Below are 17,740 nucleotides of genomic sequence, written 5' to 3' on the forward strand. Positions count from 1 at the left end.
AGGACTATGACTCCCTGCCAGCAGAAAGTAGCCAGAATAACATTAAGCTCCGAACCCCTACAGTAGTAAGGTGTGGATTAAAAGGGGGGGATTTGAGGCTGTCTAGTGGGGCTGGGGGTTGTGAGCCTCCCAGACTTAAGCAGATCGCCCTTTACCAGCAGGCTGCCAGCTGTGGCTGGGCAGCTTGTTTCCTGAATGCTGGCATCTCCCCCGCTATATGCACGTGTGACCTTGCAGTTTTACAACACATCTTCACGTTAATTGCAATCTTCCACTCAGAGTTAACAGAGAAGCAGTCTTAGCCCCCAAGAAGAATTGGGCTGTCTCCAAGAGATCCCTGCTATCTCCTTGAGCCCCAAGCCAACTAGAATTTAGTATGTGAAATATCCCTGTCCAGTGAGCACCCCCATAGAATGACCCAATGAAAAGATAATAATACCTTAAAAATCCTGGGCTCTTCTTGTTAGCTAGTGTTATGTTCGGGTACTCTGCCTGATCTCCTCTAGGAGTGGATATTTTTCTGTGACTTGCTAATCAAATAAAAGTTTCACTTCTTTGCAATTTGTTTCCTGGCTTTTTATTTCTATACTGATCTGAGGAAAAGAACCCACAAAACTTGCTCTGGCAACCACTCTCCCCTCCATGACTGATAACACTCCAGAAAGCACATGTGATAAGTCAGCCTATCCACTTACCAATGTTTGATTCTCTCTTTCTCTTTTACTCTTGTCATTGGATCATCTCTCTCTCTCCCTCTCTCCCTCTCTCTCTCTCTCCCTCTCTGTCTCTTCCTCTCTTTCTCTTAGGAAACTTTGCTTCTTGGATAGCCCAGTTCCCAGATTTAGCCACTGACTTCAAGAAAGCACAGGCTGGCGTGGGGTAATGGGTAAAGCTGCCATCTGTGAGGCTGGCATCTCATACGGGTGCTGATTCATGTGCTGGCTGCTGCAATTTTTATCCAGCTTCCTGCTAATGGTCTGGGAAAAGCAGGGGAAGATGGTCCAAGTGTTTGGGTACCTGCCACCCACATGGGAGACCCTGATGAGGCTCCTGGCTCCTGGCTACAGCCTGGCCCAGCATTGGCTGTTGATGCTATTTGGAGAGTGAACCTACAGATGCAATATTTCTCTCTCTTTCTGTAACTCTGATTTATATGTGTGTGTATGTGTGTGTGTGTGTGTTTTGTTAATCCAATGATTTCTTGTTATTCTGAAAATAGTAAGTGCTTTTACATATTTCTATATGCTAATCAAGGATGATTTCCCCAAACCCAGTTTTACAACTCTGAATTTGTTTTCTTTTGCTATTAAAAAAGTTAAATGAGTTAGTGATCAAAGGAAAATTTAGCATTGTTCAGTTGAAATTCTACGATAAATAAATTCAGATAATAGGAATACAAAAATTATGTTTCTTTTAGTAATTGAATTGGCAAGAATACACAAACAGTATACAAGAATTTTCCTTGCTTCATGCCAAATTGAAAATAACATGCACAAGCTTTAGTTTAAATTGTGTTCTTTTCCCCTCCTACAGCTTGTTTAGAAGTGATAGAATTGTCTAAAAACAAAACAGAAAAAGTTCTTGCAGGAATATCAGAGTGATTATTACTTCCTGAGCTGATTTTGCAATAGAATTTTTTTTCCTTTGGGAAAAAAGTGAGTACAGTTGAGCCCTCTGTATCCTTATATTTTACTTTTGTAGATTCAACCAACCAACAATCAAAAATATTTGGGGAAAAAAAACTGAATCTGTACTGATCATGTACAGATTTCTTCCTATCATTATCATTCTCTAAACAATACAGTAAGCCAACTATTTATGTAGCATTTATAATATATTAAGTATTAAAAGTAATCTAGAGGTGATTTGAAATATGTTGGGGATGTTCCTTAGTTATATGCAAATACCATTCTGTTTTTACATGACTTGGATACCTTTGAATTTTGATGTCTGTGGGTGTCTTGGAACCAATCCCCCACACATAGCAAGAGATGAGTGTATCAACTATAGACACATTTTTCTAAAAGTCGAACAGTGCTCTATTAGAGTGTATGTTCCAGGCACAAAATGCTTTGTGGTTACAATAATGCTGAGAGAAACTTTACAATGTGAACAATAAGTTGTCCTTGTCTGACTCCCTCTAAAGTCAGTTGAGCTTTGCTGCTCTCAGGAAAGTCCCCCTCTCAAGAGCCGCCTCTTTGGAAGCAATACAATTAATTTCCACCTGCAGAGAGAGCCCTTTAACCTACTGCATTACCCTAGGCAGCAGGAAATCTAGGCTCTCACCCCTGTTCTTCCTGATATAAAATGGGTAAAGCTGGGCCATCCCCTTAATCATATGTATCCACATTGCCCTTTCTCATAAAAAGCCAAAGAGACTCATCTTGTTAGTCTCATAGTGCTGTTTCAAGGAGAAATAGAAGTATATTTGATTGAAAGATCTACTTAAGTGCTTTAAAATACAAGATATTAGTGAGTCATTTAGGTATTCCAGATGTCCTTTATCACTCCCTGCCTCATATTTTTCCTGCAAATGTTTATCAGATGAATCATAGGAGTGGAAGGGATGACCTCTAAGAATCTGAGAGACACTTAAAGGCAGAGAGGTAAATCTCTCTGCTAGCAGACATCATTTGGGCAAAGATGTGGGTATATATTTTGTTCTGAAGTCAACGCTTCTGTCATGTCCTTTCCAAACTTAAGAATCAGAGGTGTCCCTTAGTGCCATAACAGAGCTGAGAAACTTACTTATTATGCAAGACAATTCAAGAAAGGAACAGCTACCTTACTTCCCATCTTATCTCCTACTACATAGCACGATGAAATGGTCATTTTATTGATATTGGGACCAGAAGTTACCCAAGCATATATTTTAATCTAAAAGATTATTAATGTCTTCCCACGTTCTAAAACCCTACTTCTTCTGGAAAGTTTCCGTTAACTACCTCACTCTGTTTAATTTTAATTTCTGACCTGAACTTCTACAGTACTTAATCAAGTCTCTTGTTACACTTATTTTGTGATTTAAATGATTTTTGTGTGTACACATAACTCACATACTGCTTCTGTTACTGCATAGTAAAGAGGCAGGGGTTCTTTTTGTTTTGAAAGTAAGCGTTTTCTAAAATTATTAAATAGCTATTATCTATTAGGTTTTTGGAAACATTTTTAAATTTTAGATATATTTTTAAATTTCAGTTCTCATGAATATGGGTTATTAGAACCTCATTCTTTTAATATGGAAAGCTAAAGTACCTTACAAGTATTGAAAGTTATTAAGGGGCCCCCGCCATGGCTCACTTGGTTAATCCTCCACCTGCGGGTGCCAGCATCCCATATGGGCACCGGGTTCTAGTCCTGGTTGCTCCTCTTCCAGTCCAGCTCTGTACTGTGCTTGGGAGGGCAGTGGAGGATGGCCCAAGTCCTTGGGTCCCTGCACCCGCATGGTAGACCATGAAGAAGCACCTGGCTCCTGGCTTTGGATCTGTGCAGCACCGGCCGTAGCAGCCATTTGGGGGTGAACCAACAGAAGGAAGACCTTTCTCTCTCTCTCTCTCTCTCTCTCTCTCACTGTCTATAACTCTACCTGTCAAATAAATTAAAAAAAGAAATTTATTAAATATCAAAATCAGGATGCTAAAAATCTATATTCCGAAAACACATTTCTATTAAACTTCACATTTTGTTTATCAGCTAAATTTATTACCAGTGTCTACAATGGCTTCTGTCCAATCTAGATACTTGGTAGTATACGTATATTAAACTTATAATGGGTGCTCAATAAATATTTTTAGAGATGATTGTTTCCTTTTTGGGCTTTTGTTAGCATCCTGGAGTAAAAAAACTCAGCTAAAATTTAACTGCAGATTATCAAGTAGATGGGGGTATTTATACTATTCATTTCTTTTGCTGAGACTAAGTGGAAGGAGCACTTAAACCTAAGGATACATATAGTAGAAAATGGGAAATCTAACTAGTTCTATAGAGAACGGATTTCTAAAATGATCTCCAACTGATAGGATACCATTTGAATTCAAACACTGAAGTGTTTAACCAGTATTTTACAAAATTTAGAGTTGCAGGAGAGTGTACATACAGTTATGCTTTCCTGCATGATGTGGGTTGGATGATTTAAAACAACTTTCCAGTGACAACCAAATGGAAATTGTACATGATGGAAACTGTAGAAATATACCAAAGTGGGAAGCCCCGTAGGCTAGTTCCATGTAAACTCAGAGTATATGGCATTACTTCAGTAAAATTTCTGTACTCCACAGGGCAGAGATGTCTGTGCTTTGTTCCCAACCATTTTCAGTATTTTTTAAATAACACCTGGAATAACTGCACTATTGAGTTTATTGCATTCAGAATTAGCCACTAACAGTAACTCATGCTATGAGAGAAAAATCCTATTAATCCCAGCGAGAGTCAAGTTGGGAATTGCTAATTTCTTCTTCTTCTTCTTCTTTTTTTTTTTTTTTTTACAGAAGATCAGTTTAGTATACATTAAGTAAAGATTTCAACAGTTTGCACCCCCATAGAAACACAAAGTGAAATATACTGTTTGAGTACTCGTTATAGCATTAAGTCTCAATGGGATTAAACATGACAATAGGTCTTATCTGAGTTCATCATCATTTAAAAAATCACCTATTATTTTTCACTTTATGTTTCTGTGTGGGAGCAAACTGTTGAAATCTTTACTTAATGTATGCTAAACTGATCTTCTGTATATAAAGAGAATCGAAAATGAATCCTCATGTGAATGGAAGGGGAGAAGGAATGGGAGAGGGGAGGGTTGCGGTTGGGAGGGATGTTATGGGGGGGAAGCCATTGTAATCCATAAGCCGTACTTTGGAAATTTATATTCATTAAATAAAAGTTAAAAAAAATTAAAAAAAAAAAACTGTGGGATATGTATTATATCAAGGAATAAACACTGTGTAGAAATAAAAAAAAATAAATAAAGTAAAAAAAAAAGAAAAATCCTGTTAATCAATTTCCATTTTGTTTAAAGAAGGAGGGCTGGAGGTGGAGAAGGGGAAAGAAGAAAGGAAGAAGAAAGGAGTAGGAGAAGGAGGAGAAGGAGATGGAGAAGAGGAAGAAAATAGTAACTGACAAGGTGCCACTGGTTTGATGCAGTGGCTAAGATGTCATTTGCATTGCCTACAACCTGTGTCAAAGTGCCTGGGTGAAAGTCTCACCTCCCCTTCTGATTCAGCTTCCTGCTAATGCACACCCGGAATGGCAGCAGGTTATGGTCTGAGACATGGGTCCCTGCCACCTACATGAGAGAACAGGACAGAGTTCATGGCTCCTAGATGTGGCCTGGCCAGGCCCAGCCATATTAGATATTTGGGGAGAGAGTTAATAGATAGAAGATAGATATATCTCTGCCTTTTAAGTAAATTAACATAAATAAAAAGATAAAAATTAAAATTAAAAACCAACCAGACTATTGCAAGTGTTCAGATTCAGTGCATTGTTTACCTCTAGGTAGACCTACAAGGGGTGGAACTACTTTGCACAAGTGATTCTGTGTACATGACGATAGGGGCCATTGTCAGTAAATTAGATAAATTAAGGATTTTGAATGCACATGACTTAGTGTGTTCAATTCAGAAATTGCATTGAGTTATTGATCAAAAGAGTAAACATCAGTCATGTGCAGTGTGTTTAGAGCAGTATTTGAGTGTATTTTCGCTCTGGTGATTCTCTTTTTCTATGATTCACTTTATATGTTTCTATTTAGTGTTTATTTAGAAAGGTTGATAAATTTGGTCAGTTTCTGTCCTGCATGGTGGTTGAATATACTTAATTAAATTCATTAAATAACTGATATTTTACTCAATATTTAAGGTAGGTTACATATTTTCTCAGAAAAAAAGTATACAAAAAAGTCTACAAAACTTTTACTATAACCACTATTATATTTTCCAAATAATAGAATTGGAATAGGAGATAAAAACCTCAAGCAGAAAATCCAGGGTGACCACATATAAGAAACTAATATAATTATGGAATATATAGTCCAACTTTAAGAAAAATGAGCATTATTTATCAGAATATGTAAATACTTATAATTATGACAGAAATGCAAACATTTTTGAAAATAGCGAAGAGTACTCAATGAATTTCTTTTAATGGAATAAAATTGTAACGTGACTCAGACTTGCTGTAATAGTGAAGAATCCTGATATTACTGTGGGTTAGCATAAGTATTCGGTTACCTTATTCTCAGTGCATTGTGTATTGATTGTGTATTTGCTTAGGACAGTTTGACAGTGGCTGGTCTTCAGGCTACGACTGTGACAGTTTGCAGCTTTGCTCCATTTCTGGTGTCACTGACATGTGTCTCCACTTCAGAACACAGGCTTAAACACAACAGCACCTCTTCGGTACATGAACATTCTGCAGAAAAGTAGAAGAAAAGGAACTGGGATAAATGTATAATACTTGCAAGTTTTGTTTTGATATTGAGTAATTATATTTGCTCACATTGACCAAAAGTAGCCACTTGGTCAGTAAACAGTCAGTAGAACAGAGAATATTTTGTCTCTAGGATGGTATTACAAGTCATGTGACCCAGAAAAGAGTGTATCCTCTCAGGTCTCTCAAGGAAGGAAAGTATGAGAAATGAACAAAGAATAACTCATCCAGACATATTGTCATGTATATATTAATATATTTAGACGTAAATAAAGCATATCAAATAACAATTTATTTGTGTGAAGAAATTTCCAGAGAATTATTAATAACATTTCATTTCTTATCATTTTCTGCTAAATTGTTTCCAGTTTGTATAAACAGAAAATATACTGATATTTTTAGTAAACTCCTTGCAAAAATATTTTATTTATGGTACTATTTTAGGAAAAATAATTATTTTCTTTTATAGCAATGGAAAAGGAATTGAGTAGGAGTCCAAAGTATAAAAAATTGCACAGACTAACCTGTAGGAAAGAAAACGTCCTGACTTTATCTTTTTGTTGAAGTGTGAACAATGTCCAATGCATACTATCCTCACTGTTGTGTGGAAAAGCTTTGAAATTGCAAATATGTTATTGATTTATGGATGATTTTTATACTGAAATATAAATTGAATAAGTCACTCATAAAGCCAATCTCTAGATTTAACATTTATTTCAGTTTAAGATTTAAGTGTTTACTATAATCAATAAAAGACACATGTATAGAGAACATTTTCTTCAATGCTCTTACACTTATTTTTCCTTTTACTTATGATTAATCATTATGAAATTCACAATTTCTCAATTTGTGCCTCATGAAATTTCGTCTTTGTGAATTTTTCCTGGATGAAAGCATTCCATTTTATAGATGTACTGTGATTTAACTCACAAGCCTTCTTTGGAGGAAATTTGAAATGTTTTGCATCCATTGCTGTACAATGAATAGCTTAGTACCCTCAGTTTGAACAATGTTTTTGGCATAAATTCTCAAAAGTACAATCTCTAGGTCAGATGTAAATTTGCAAGATAATGCCAAATTTGCCTTCATTGTGTAGCATTTTGCAACCTTGATAGCAGTGACTAAAATAATTTAATTTCTGAAGTTCCTTTAAAGAATATATAATCACATTTTTAGATGTGCATAAAACTTACTAGTCTTGGGCCAGCTCTGGTGCAGTGGGTTAAAGCCCTGGCCTGAAGCGCTGGCATCCCATATGGCACCTCTTCTAGTCCCGGCTGCTCCTCTTCTGATCCAGCTCTCTGCTATGGCCTGGGATAGCAGTAGAAGATGGCCCTTGGGAAGCTCCTGGCTCCTGGCTATGAATCAGCACAGCTCCAGCCGTTGGGGCCATCTGGGGAGTGAACACAGTGGGTGGAAGACCTCTCTCTCTCTCTAACTCTCTCTATAATTCTGTTTTTCAAATAAATAAAATAAATCTTAAAAAAAAAAAAAACTTACTAGTCTGTTTAAATTTTCATATTGGAGACCTTTTGAGGAGCTTTTTTATGAAGAGTCTCTCGTTCATTCTCTCTCTCTCTCTTACACTTATCTCTTCCCCATGTTTACAGAGTGGATGGATTTTTTTCTTTTCCATTTTTTGAGACGTTCTTTATATATTAAGGATATCAGTCCTTGTATGAATTTGTACCTCTTGTGTTATAAATTTTGAATTTGTGTGGGACCTGAGATACAGCTCCCACAACTGAAAGTTAGTCTTTTCATCAGATGTAATTATGAAATTATCTACTAACATTTTGCCTCTGGGATTGAGCATAAAATAACAATCATATGCATGTTGCTGATGTCTTTGCAATGGGTCTCTCCATATTTCTGATATGTGTCTATCTTCCAGCTTCCCACTTCCCTGTGTAAAGTCCCAGATCTCATTCGACCTTTTAGCTCCTCCCCAGAATTCCACTGACTAAGCCTGAATTGATGATTGCCCTCTGAAGATGGCAGCAGCCATACTAAAATACCAAAGCTAATCTTTTTTCTTCCACGTACTTGCAGGAGTTTCCATTTCAATATATGGGGCCTATGCCATCGCTGTTCACTTGTGTTATTTCTTTAGTTTATAATTTATTACTTTTTTTTTTTTTCAGAATCAGAAAGACTGAAAGAGACATACACACCTGGAGAGATAGAGATAGAGATAGAGAAAGAGAAATAGATCCTACCTGCTGGTTCACTTCCCAAAATGACCAGGATCGTGTGACACTAAAGTTTGGAGCCAGAACCAAGTTATTCTCAATGTGAGTGTCAGGGACACAACTACTACTAGAACCACCCAGTGTGTACATCGGCAGGAAGCTAGAGTCAGTACAAGGCCAGGACTCAGACCCAAGCATTCTGATAGGCAATGTGGGTATCCTAACCAGTGCCTTTAATGGCTAAGCCAAACATCTACCCTGATAAATGCCTTCTTTGGCTTCTGGATTGTAGATAACAACTTGAATACATTCTTACTTGAGGATTATGAAAACATTCACCCACATTTTCTTCTAATATGTGTGTATAAATAATATCACTGTTATTAAATGCTTTAATCTATGTCAATAAATTTTCATTCATTTTTCTTATTATATATATGCGTGTATATATATATATATATATATATACTTAATTTATTATATAGTACAGCCTATTTCTTTCTTATCTCTCTGAGGTTTTGACAGTTCCAGTATAATCTTGTCTTATAGGTAATCTTGTTTGAGTGTTCACGCATTGTTGCATTATTTTGTTTTTGCCTGTGTTTTTTTTTTTTTTTTTTCAAAACAGTTCATACTTGTTAAAATTTTTAAGGTCATGGTGCAAAAATAGGTTAGGTTTCACTTTTCCTCAGGTATATGACACAAATCTTATCTTTCTCATTTTTTTCCTTGTCACAACTTATCGTTGAAATTTCTCAGATAGGCAGGCTCTAGGAAATAAAATTTGTCAAAATATCCAACTCTTCTTTCTCTGCTTCTCTAAAAATTTGACTTATACAATATTGATTTTAATTCCAAGAATCAGCTTTTGGTGGGATCCTCTCCTGAAAACAAATATGGTAATATTTTGAAATAATACTAATACATGCTGATAATGTAGATTGCAATAAAATTTGGTGAGAAAAAAATTGCCTCCTGTCTCTATGAAATTCTACTCAGAATCAGGAGTGCACTGTTTGATATTCACTCAGGTGAGAAGAAAGATGGACATGGAGGACTTATTGAGAATACCTGGAACTCTGTCAGTTGTTGCATTCACAAATGGTGGGAGGTGAAGAGGATATAGTCAGTACTTTTTTCTTTTGTTTTACTCCAACGTAGATACATAGAATGTATATTGACTAACTAGAAAGAATTCTGAAATAAGCAATATTTTTGGAACTTCTTCCATTAATATATAAGTTTGGAGAATTGCTTTCAAAAATCAACTGCTTGGCTAGGCTCTACAACCTACTGCTAGCTACAGTGTAATCTCACCTCAGGCACAATAATAGGATCTGATAGTATATGTGATTTAGTGTTTGGCATAACATGTGTTAGGTATTACTATATATCCAGTGATTTTTAAACTTCTCCTTTCCAGGTCCTTTGCATTGACCCCTGTTTGTCCCTGTGGTTCATTCCTGGCTCTGATTTTGGTTATATTTCTGCACAATTTGCTGTTTGTGGATTTTTTCCTCGGTCCTATTTTTCTTGGAAGTATAGACTGTGAATTTGTTTTTGCTTTGGTTATTGTTCTCCTAAATATTTTATGTGATCTCTTGCATTTCCCACCAGAGCTGTAACTCTGTTTAGAGATTTGAAAAATATATTTAAAGATCTCTGAATATAATTTCTTATCTCTGAAATTAGGAAGCTCAAGCTCCATAAAATACAATTTAAGTTTCACTGGTAGAATTTTATAAGAGATTCAATAGTAGAAGCAATTCACTTAAATTATTTTTGTTCATTTTACATTCTTTCTTTCCAGAGAATAGTAATTTAAAAATCTATTTCTTCAAAGTTCACCACCAGAATAGATATTAAAAATCATATAAACCCAGGTTTCAAGAAAGCACAAAGGAAGCCATATCACCTTTGACCTTATGAACAATGAAGCTGAACACGTATAAGCCACTTAGCAAAAAATGTTAAATGTAGCCTCATCATTTATTCTTTTTATGGAAAGTTATGAAGGTATATAATAAAGATAGACATTCACAGTATTCACAAATAGTAGTATTTTTCTCTGAAGAAAGATGTAATTATTTTATAAAGCATTACATTGATTTCAAGCACTTGTTCAATGCTGCACATGCTTGGATTAAAGAATAAGATAAGATCAAATATATTTTGTTCTGCTTTCATTCATGTTTGTTTCTTCTCAAATTAAACCTAATTTTAGTTGTCAGTATCCTACCTATTAGTGTGTCATCTACTGTGAATATTTCCGTCTCAGTATTCAGAGGTCATTTATATGATATTTAACTCTGTGATTCTAAAGCTATAAAATTCTATAACACATGAACTCTTTAACTCAGTGATAAAAATGTAGTTTGGGACTCCTGATGTGTGACACAGGGCAGATAAAGAAAAGAAAGAAGAAATATGATATCCTTAAAAATATGCTTTGATAAGGAGATGGCATTATGTCTTTTGCTGTACTAAAATATAAAATACAAGTATATGTTGTATATGTCTATCATGTGTAACATGACATTTTCATATAGGTATATTTTGTGAAGTAATTACATCAAACTAAATAAAATATCCTTCTGTTACATATTTATCATTATTTTGCGATGAGATTAAATTACTTAGAAAATTTCAGTAACTATAACGACAATACTGTAAATGGAGCTCAGCGACTTACTCAACCCGTATGCCTGAAGTTTGTGTCTTTAACCAACAGGGAGATAATATTTTTGAATGAACACTGGTGGGATGAAGAGACATTGATTAGCTTTAGAAAGTAACACAATGAGGAAAAGATGAAAACAGAGTAAAATTGAAAACAGAAAGTAATCATGAAGTTACCAAAAAACATACTTGTCGACTATGATTGCCTCTTTGATTTGTCAACTTGGGAAGGCTTTATGACCCTAAGTTCTTTAATCAAATGCGAACTTAGGTGGATTGTGCAGGCATTTTATAGATGTGATTAAACTTAATAATGTGTTGACTATAATCTGTGTAGACCAATTCAATAATTGTAAGACTTGAAGATCTAATCTGAGGTTTAGCTGAAAAAAAAAAAGCCATGGAGTTTCCAAATGCCCTTCAGACAAGTGCCCTATAAATATTTGATTTGGCTGCCCCACCCTACAATCATGTAAGTCACTTCTTTGTAACACCTCTGTTAATGTCTACCTTCTCCTGTTCTGCCATCTGGTTGAACTCTTTATAATTAAAAGTTTTGTTACATGAAGGTAAGATGCTGCTATGAAAATATCACAAAAATATGGAAATTATTTTAATATTGGGCCAGAATATTGAGACTCAGAAAATTGTGAGGAGTGTGATAAAAAAGATTCAATTGTCTTTAATAAACTGTTAGTAGCAATATAAATCTAATGATTCTGGTAGTGAGCATGTTTGGAGACTGCTTAAATAATAATGAGCTGATTATTAGTAATAATATAAAGGGGTTGCTTTTGAGGACTCACAAACAAGTGAGGAGCACATTACTGGAAATTTAAGGAAATGGAATCTTTGTGATGCAGTGGTGGAAATCTCAGCATTTATGTGCAAAGCAAAACTTTTAAGCCTTGAAACTAATATTTAGTTGAGAAAAGGAACAAATTGTTGAGGGAATGGCTTGATTTCTTCTTGCTATTTATTGTATTATTGTATTTATTGAAATATTTACATTTAAATAGAAAGACATAAATTGAGGTAATATCTGTAAACAAAAGTGAACCAGGATTAAGATTTGAAAATTGCAACAGATGTTAAAATTAATAATTTACTTTCAGAAAAGAGCTCTATTTAAAGAAAAAAAGCACATCTGCCTGTTAGTTGGGGTTTGCTAGTACCTTTTCAAAAAAATCAGACTACTCAGTGATATCAAGGACTTTTTGAAAAGATTGTGTGTCTCATAGATTTCTTCAGTCAGTAAAACAAAATCAAGATGGCGGAATAGTGAGGGCGCGCACCGATAGTCCGGGAAAATTTAGTTTAATAAAAGGGGAGTTACGGTAGCCTCAGAAAAAAAAGAACCAGGAAAATATTGCAGACAAAACTCTTCTGGATCCAGTGGGCGTGAATCGGAGGACCTACTGGGAGAACAAGGTCGCCCACCGCGCGCGAAAGCCGAACCGCAGGACCGAGCCGCGGGACTGAGCCGCGGAAGCCGAGCCGCGGGACTGAGCTGCGCAAGCTGCAGGGTCTGCACGCAAGTGCTCGAAGGGGAGTGCAACAGCGGGGAGACTTGGGAAGTCCAGGGCTCCGAGTCCACACATCGGCGCTGGAAGGGGAGCAGACCTGCGTGGAGAGCGTGGGAGCCCACAGTTCGGGACATCAGCGGCAGACTCAACACACCAGCGCTGGAACGCGAGGTGAGCCGAACCTCAATAACCCGAGACACCGGCAGGCAAGCGGAGAGAGGAGACTAGAGGGAACGACCCCCGGGGCGGGGGGGACTTCACCAAGCTAACTGGAAGAGAGAGAGAGGGAAAAAAAAAAAGGTGACTGGTACGGACACGGGTTTCTCTCTCTCCACTCACCTCTCAAGGGCGAGCAAGACAAAGAGCAGGCGCCATCTTGGACATACGTCATAAGCAGAGCGACCTCAGGTCTGCACCGGCCCTGAGCCTAGCAGTAAAACCTGACTCTGGGTGGGGCGAATTAACAGGAGATTAGGACTTAGTAAATTTATGGTGCTACTGAACTGAGACTGTGAAAAAAGAGACGGTGGGGGAGAGAACTCACGGAATTCACATGAGCACTCTCCAGAGACGCTACAATTCCATAACTTTGGCAACCCAGTGGGAGACTGAAGGAGAATTTGAGCCCACTCTAAGGGCCGAACAGATTCCCTGTGTGGTCCTTGGGAAAGAGCTTCTGATCTCTGGCTCCTGTGGGTATATCATTTGCCTGCTAACTACCTCCAACTTTGTTCAGCTGTGCAGAATAACTTCCCTGTTGAATCAAAAAAAAAAAAAGAGAGAGAGAGAGAGAGAGAGAGAGGTTTACCATGCCTAACCTGGGAGTGTCACCTTTGGCACACCAAACAGAGCTCTCAGGCCACACCCATCTCAAGCCCTAAGGCTCCATCAAAAACAGATAGTCCACTTAATCTAGAGTCATAGTATAACAAGAAAAAGCACCACAGTGAAGAAACCAAATATCTCCAATATGACAAATAACAAACGCAAAAACCAAGGTAATAAAAACAAGGAAGTCACCATGAAGCCCTCAAATGAAAAAGACACCCCAATTCAAGATTATGAGGATGATGACATAGAAGAAATGCAAGAAGCAGATCTCAAAAAATTGATAAGAACATTAAGAAGTTCTCAAAAACAAATTCTTGAACTACAGAAATCCTTAATGGACAAGATAGAAAATCTCTCTCGTGAAAATGAAATATTAAGGAGGAATCAAAATGAAACGAAACAACTAGTACAACAGGAAACTGGGATAGTGACTGAAGTGAAGAATTCAATAGATCAAATGAAAAACACAATAGAGAGCCTTACAAACAGAATGGGAGAAGCAGAAGAGAGAATATCGGACTTAGAAGACAGAGAACAGGAAAGGATACAGTCAGACCAAAGAAAAGAAGAGGAAATTAGGAATCTAAAACATATTGTCGGGAATCTTCAGGATACTATTAAAAAACCCAACATTCGGGTTCTAGGAGTTCCTGAAGGCATGGAGAGGGAGAAAGGATTAGAAGGCCTTTTTAGTGAGATATTAGCAGAAAATTTCCCAGGTTTGGAGAAGGACAGAGAAATCCTAGTACAGGAAGCTCACAGAACCCCTAATAAACACGACCAAAAGAGACCCTCACCACGGCACGTTGTAATTAAACTCTCCACAGTGAAACATAAAGAAAAGATCCTAAAATGTGCAAGAGAGAAACGTCAGATTACTCTCAGAGGATCTCCAATCAGACTCACAGCTGACTTCTCATCAGAAACTCTACAAGCTAGGAGGGAATGGCAAGATATAGCCCAGGTACTAAGAGAGAACAACTGCCAGCCCAGAATATTATATCCTGCAAAGCTATCATTTGTGAATGAAGGTGAAATAAAGACTTTTCATAACAAACAGAAATTGAAAGAATTTGTTGCCACTCGTCCAGCCCTGCAAAAGATGCTTAAAGATGTGTTACACACAGAAACAAAGAAACACGGTCATCAATATGAAAGAAGGTAAAGGAAGGAAACCAAGGAAGGAAAGCTCACAGCAAAAGATCACAGGGAATTCAAAGCATATATTAGAACTTATCTTTGGCAAATGGCAGGACAAAGTTACCACTTATCATTAGTCACATTGAACGTGAATGGCCTGAACTGTCCAGTTAAAAGACACCGTTTGGCTGATTGGGTTAAAAAACAAAACCCATCTATTTGCTGCTTACAAGAAACACATCTTTCCAACAAAGATCCATACAGACTGAAAGTGAAAGGCTGGAAAAAGATATACCATGCCAACAGAAATGAAAAAAGAGCAGGCGTAGCCATCTTAATATCAGACACCATAAACTTTACCACAAAAACCATTAAGAGAGACAAAGAGGGACACTACATAATGATTAAGGGATCAATTCAACAGGAAGATATAACAATTATCAATGTATATGCACCTAACTACAGGGCACCGGTTTATCTAAAAGATTTGTTAACGGACTTAAAGGGAGACTTAGACCCCAATACAATAGTACTGGGGGACTTCAATACTCCACTCTCAGAAATAGACAGATCAATAGGACAGAAGATCAACAAGGATACAGTAGATTTAAACGACACTATAGCCCAAATGGATCTAACAGATATATACAGAACTTTCAATCCTACAGCTAAAGATGTCACCTTCTTCTCAGCAGTACATGGAACCTTCTCTAGGATTGACCACATACTAGGCCATAAAGCAAGTCTCAGCAAATTCAAAAGAATTAGAATCATACCATGCAGCTTCTCAGACCATAAAGGAATGAAGTTGGAAATGAACAACTCAGGAATCCCTAGAGCATACGCAAACACATGGAGATTGAACAACATGCTCCTGAATGAACAATGGGTCATAGAAGAAATCAAAAGAGAAATCAAAAACTTTCTGGAAGTAAATGAGGATAACAGCACAACATACCAAAACTTATGGGACGCAGCAAAAGCAGTGTTAAGAGGAAAGTTTATATCAATAGGTGCCTACATCAAGAAATTGGAAAGGCACCAAATAGATGAGCTTTCTATTCACCTCAAGGATCTAGAAAACCTACAGCAAACCAGACCCAAATCTAGTAGGAGAAGAGAAATAATTAAAATCAGAGAAGAAATCAACAGGATTGAATCAAGAAAAACATTACAAAAAATCAGCCAAACGAGGAGCTGGTTTTTTGAAAAAATAAACAAAATTGACACCCCATTGGCCCAACTAACTAAAAAAAGAAGAGAAAAGACCCAAATCAATAAAATCAGAGATGAAAAAGGAAATGTAACAACAGACACCACAGAAATAAAAAGAATCATCAGAAATTACTACAAGGACTTGTATGCCAGCAAACAGGGAAACCTATCAGAAATGGATAGATTCCTGGACACATGCAACCTACCTAAATTGAACCAGGAAGACATCGAAAACCTAAACAGACCCATAACTGAGACAGAAATTGAAACAGTAATAAAGGCCCTCACAACAAAGAAAAGCCCAGGACCAGATGGATTCACTGCTGAATTCTACCAGACATTTAAAGAAGAACTAACTCCAATTCTTCTCAAACTATTCAGAACAATTGAAGAAGAGGGAATCCTCCCAAATTCTTTCTATGAAGCCAGCATCACCTTAATTCCTAAGCCGGGAAAAGATGCAGCACTGAAAGAGAATTACAGACCAATATCCCTGATGAACATAGATGCAAAAATCCTCAATAAAATTCTCGCCAATAGAATGCAACAACACATCAGAAAGATCATCCACCCAGACCAAGTGGGATTTATCCCTGGTATGCAGGGATGGTTTAATGTGCGCAAGACAATCAATGTGATACACCACATTAACAGACTGCAGAAGAAAAACCATATGATTATCTCAATAGATGCCGAGAAAGCATTTGATAAAATACAACACCCGTTCATGATGAAAACTCTAAGCAAACTGGGTTTGGAAGGAACATTCCTCAATACAATCAAAGCAATCTATGAAAAACCCACAGCCAACATCCTATTGAATGGGGAAAAGTTGGAAGCATTTCCACTGAGATCTGGGACCAGACAGGGATGTCCACTCTCACCACTGCTATTCAATATAGTTCTGGAGGTTCTAGCCAGAGCTATTAGGCAAGAAAAAGAAATTAAAGGGATACAAATTGGGAAGGAAGAACTCAAACTATCCCTCTTTGCAGATGACATGATTCTTTATTTAGGGGACCCAAAGAACTCTACCAAGAGACTATTGGAACTCATAGAAGAGTTTGGCAAAGTAGCAGGATATAAAATCAATGCACAAAAATCAACAGCCTTTGTATACACAGACAATGCCATGGCTGAGGAAGAACTTCTAAGATCAATCCCATTCGCAATAGCTACAAAAACAATCAAATACCTTGGAATAAACTTAACCAAGGACGTTAAAGATCTCTACGATGAAAATTACAAAACCTTAAAGAAAGAAATAGAAGAGGATACCAAGAAATGGAAAAATCTTCCATGCTCATGGATTGGAAGAATCAATATCATCAAAATGTCCATTCTCCCAAAAGCAATTTATAGATTCAATGCAATACCAATCAAGATACCAAAGACCTTCTTCTCAGATCTGGAAAAATTGGTGCTGAAATTTATATGGAGGCACAAGAGACCTCGAATAGCTAAAGCAATCTTGTACAACAAAAACAAAGCCGGAGGCATCACAATACCAGATTTCAGGACATACTACAGGGCAGTTGTAATCAAAACAGCATGGTACTGGTACAGAAACAGAAGGATAGACCAATGGAACAGAATTGAAATACCAGAAATCAACCCAAACATCTACAGCCAACTTATATTTGATCAAGGATCTAAAACTAATTCCTTGAGCAAGGACAGTCTATTCAATAAATGGTGCTGGGAAAATTGGATTTCCACGTGCAGAAT

This window comes from Oryctolagus cuniculus, chromosome 9 (assembly GCF_051225735.1).
Source record: "Oryctolagus cuniculus isolate XC-2025 breed Fujian yellow rabbit chromosome 9, ASM5122573v1, whole genome shotgun sequence".
In the NCBI taxonomy this organism is placed as follows: domain Eukaryota; kingdom Metazoa; phylum Chordata; class Mammalia; order Lagomorpha; family Leporidae; genus Oryctolagus; species Oryctolagus cuniculus.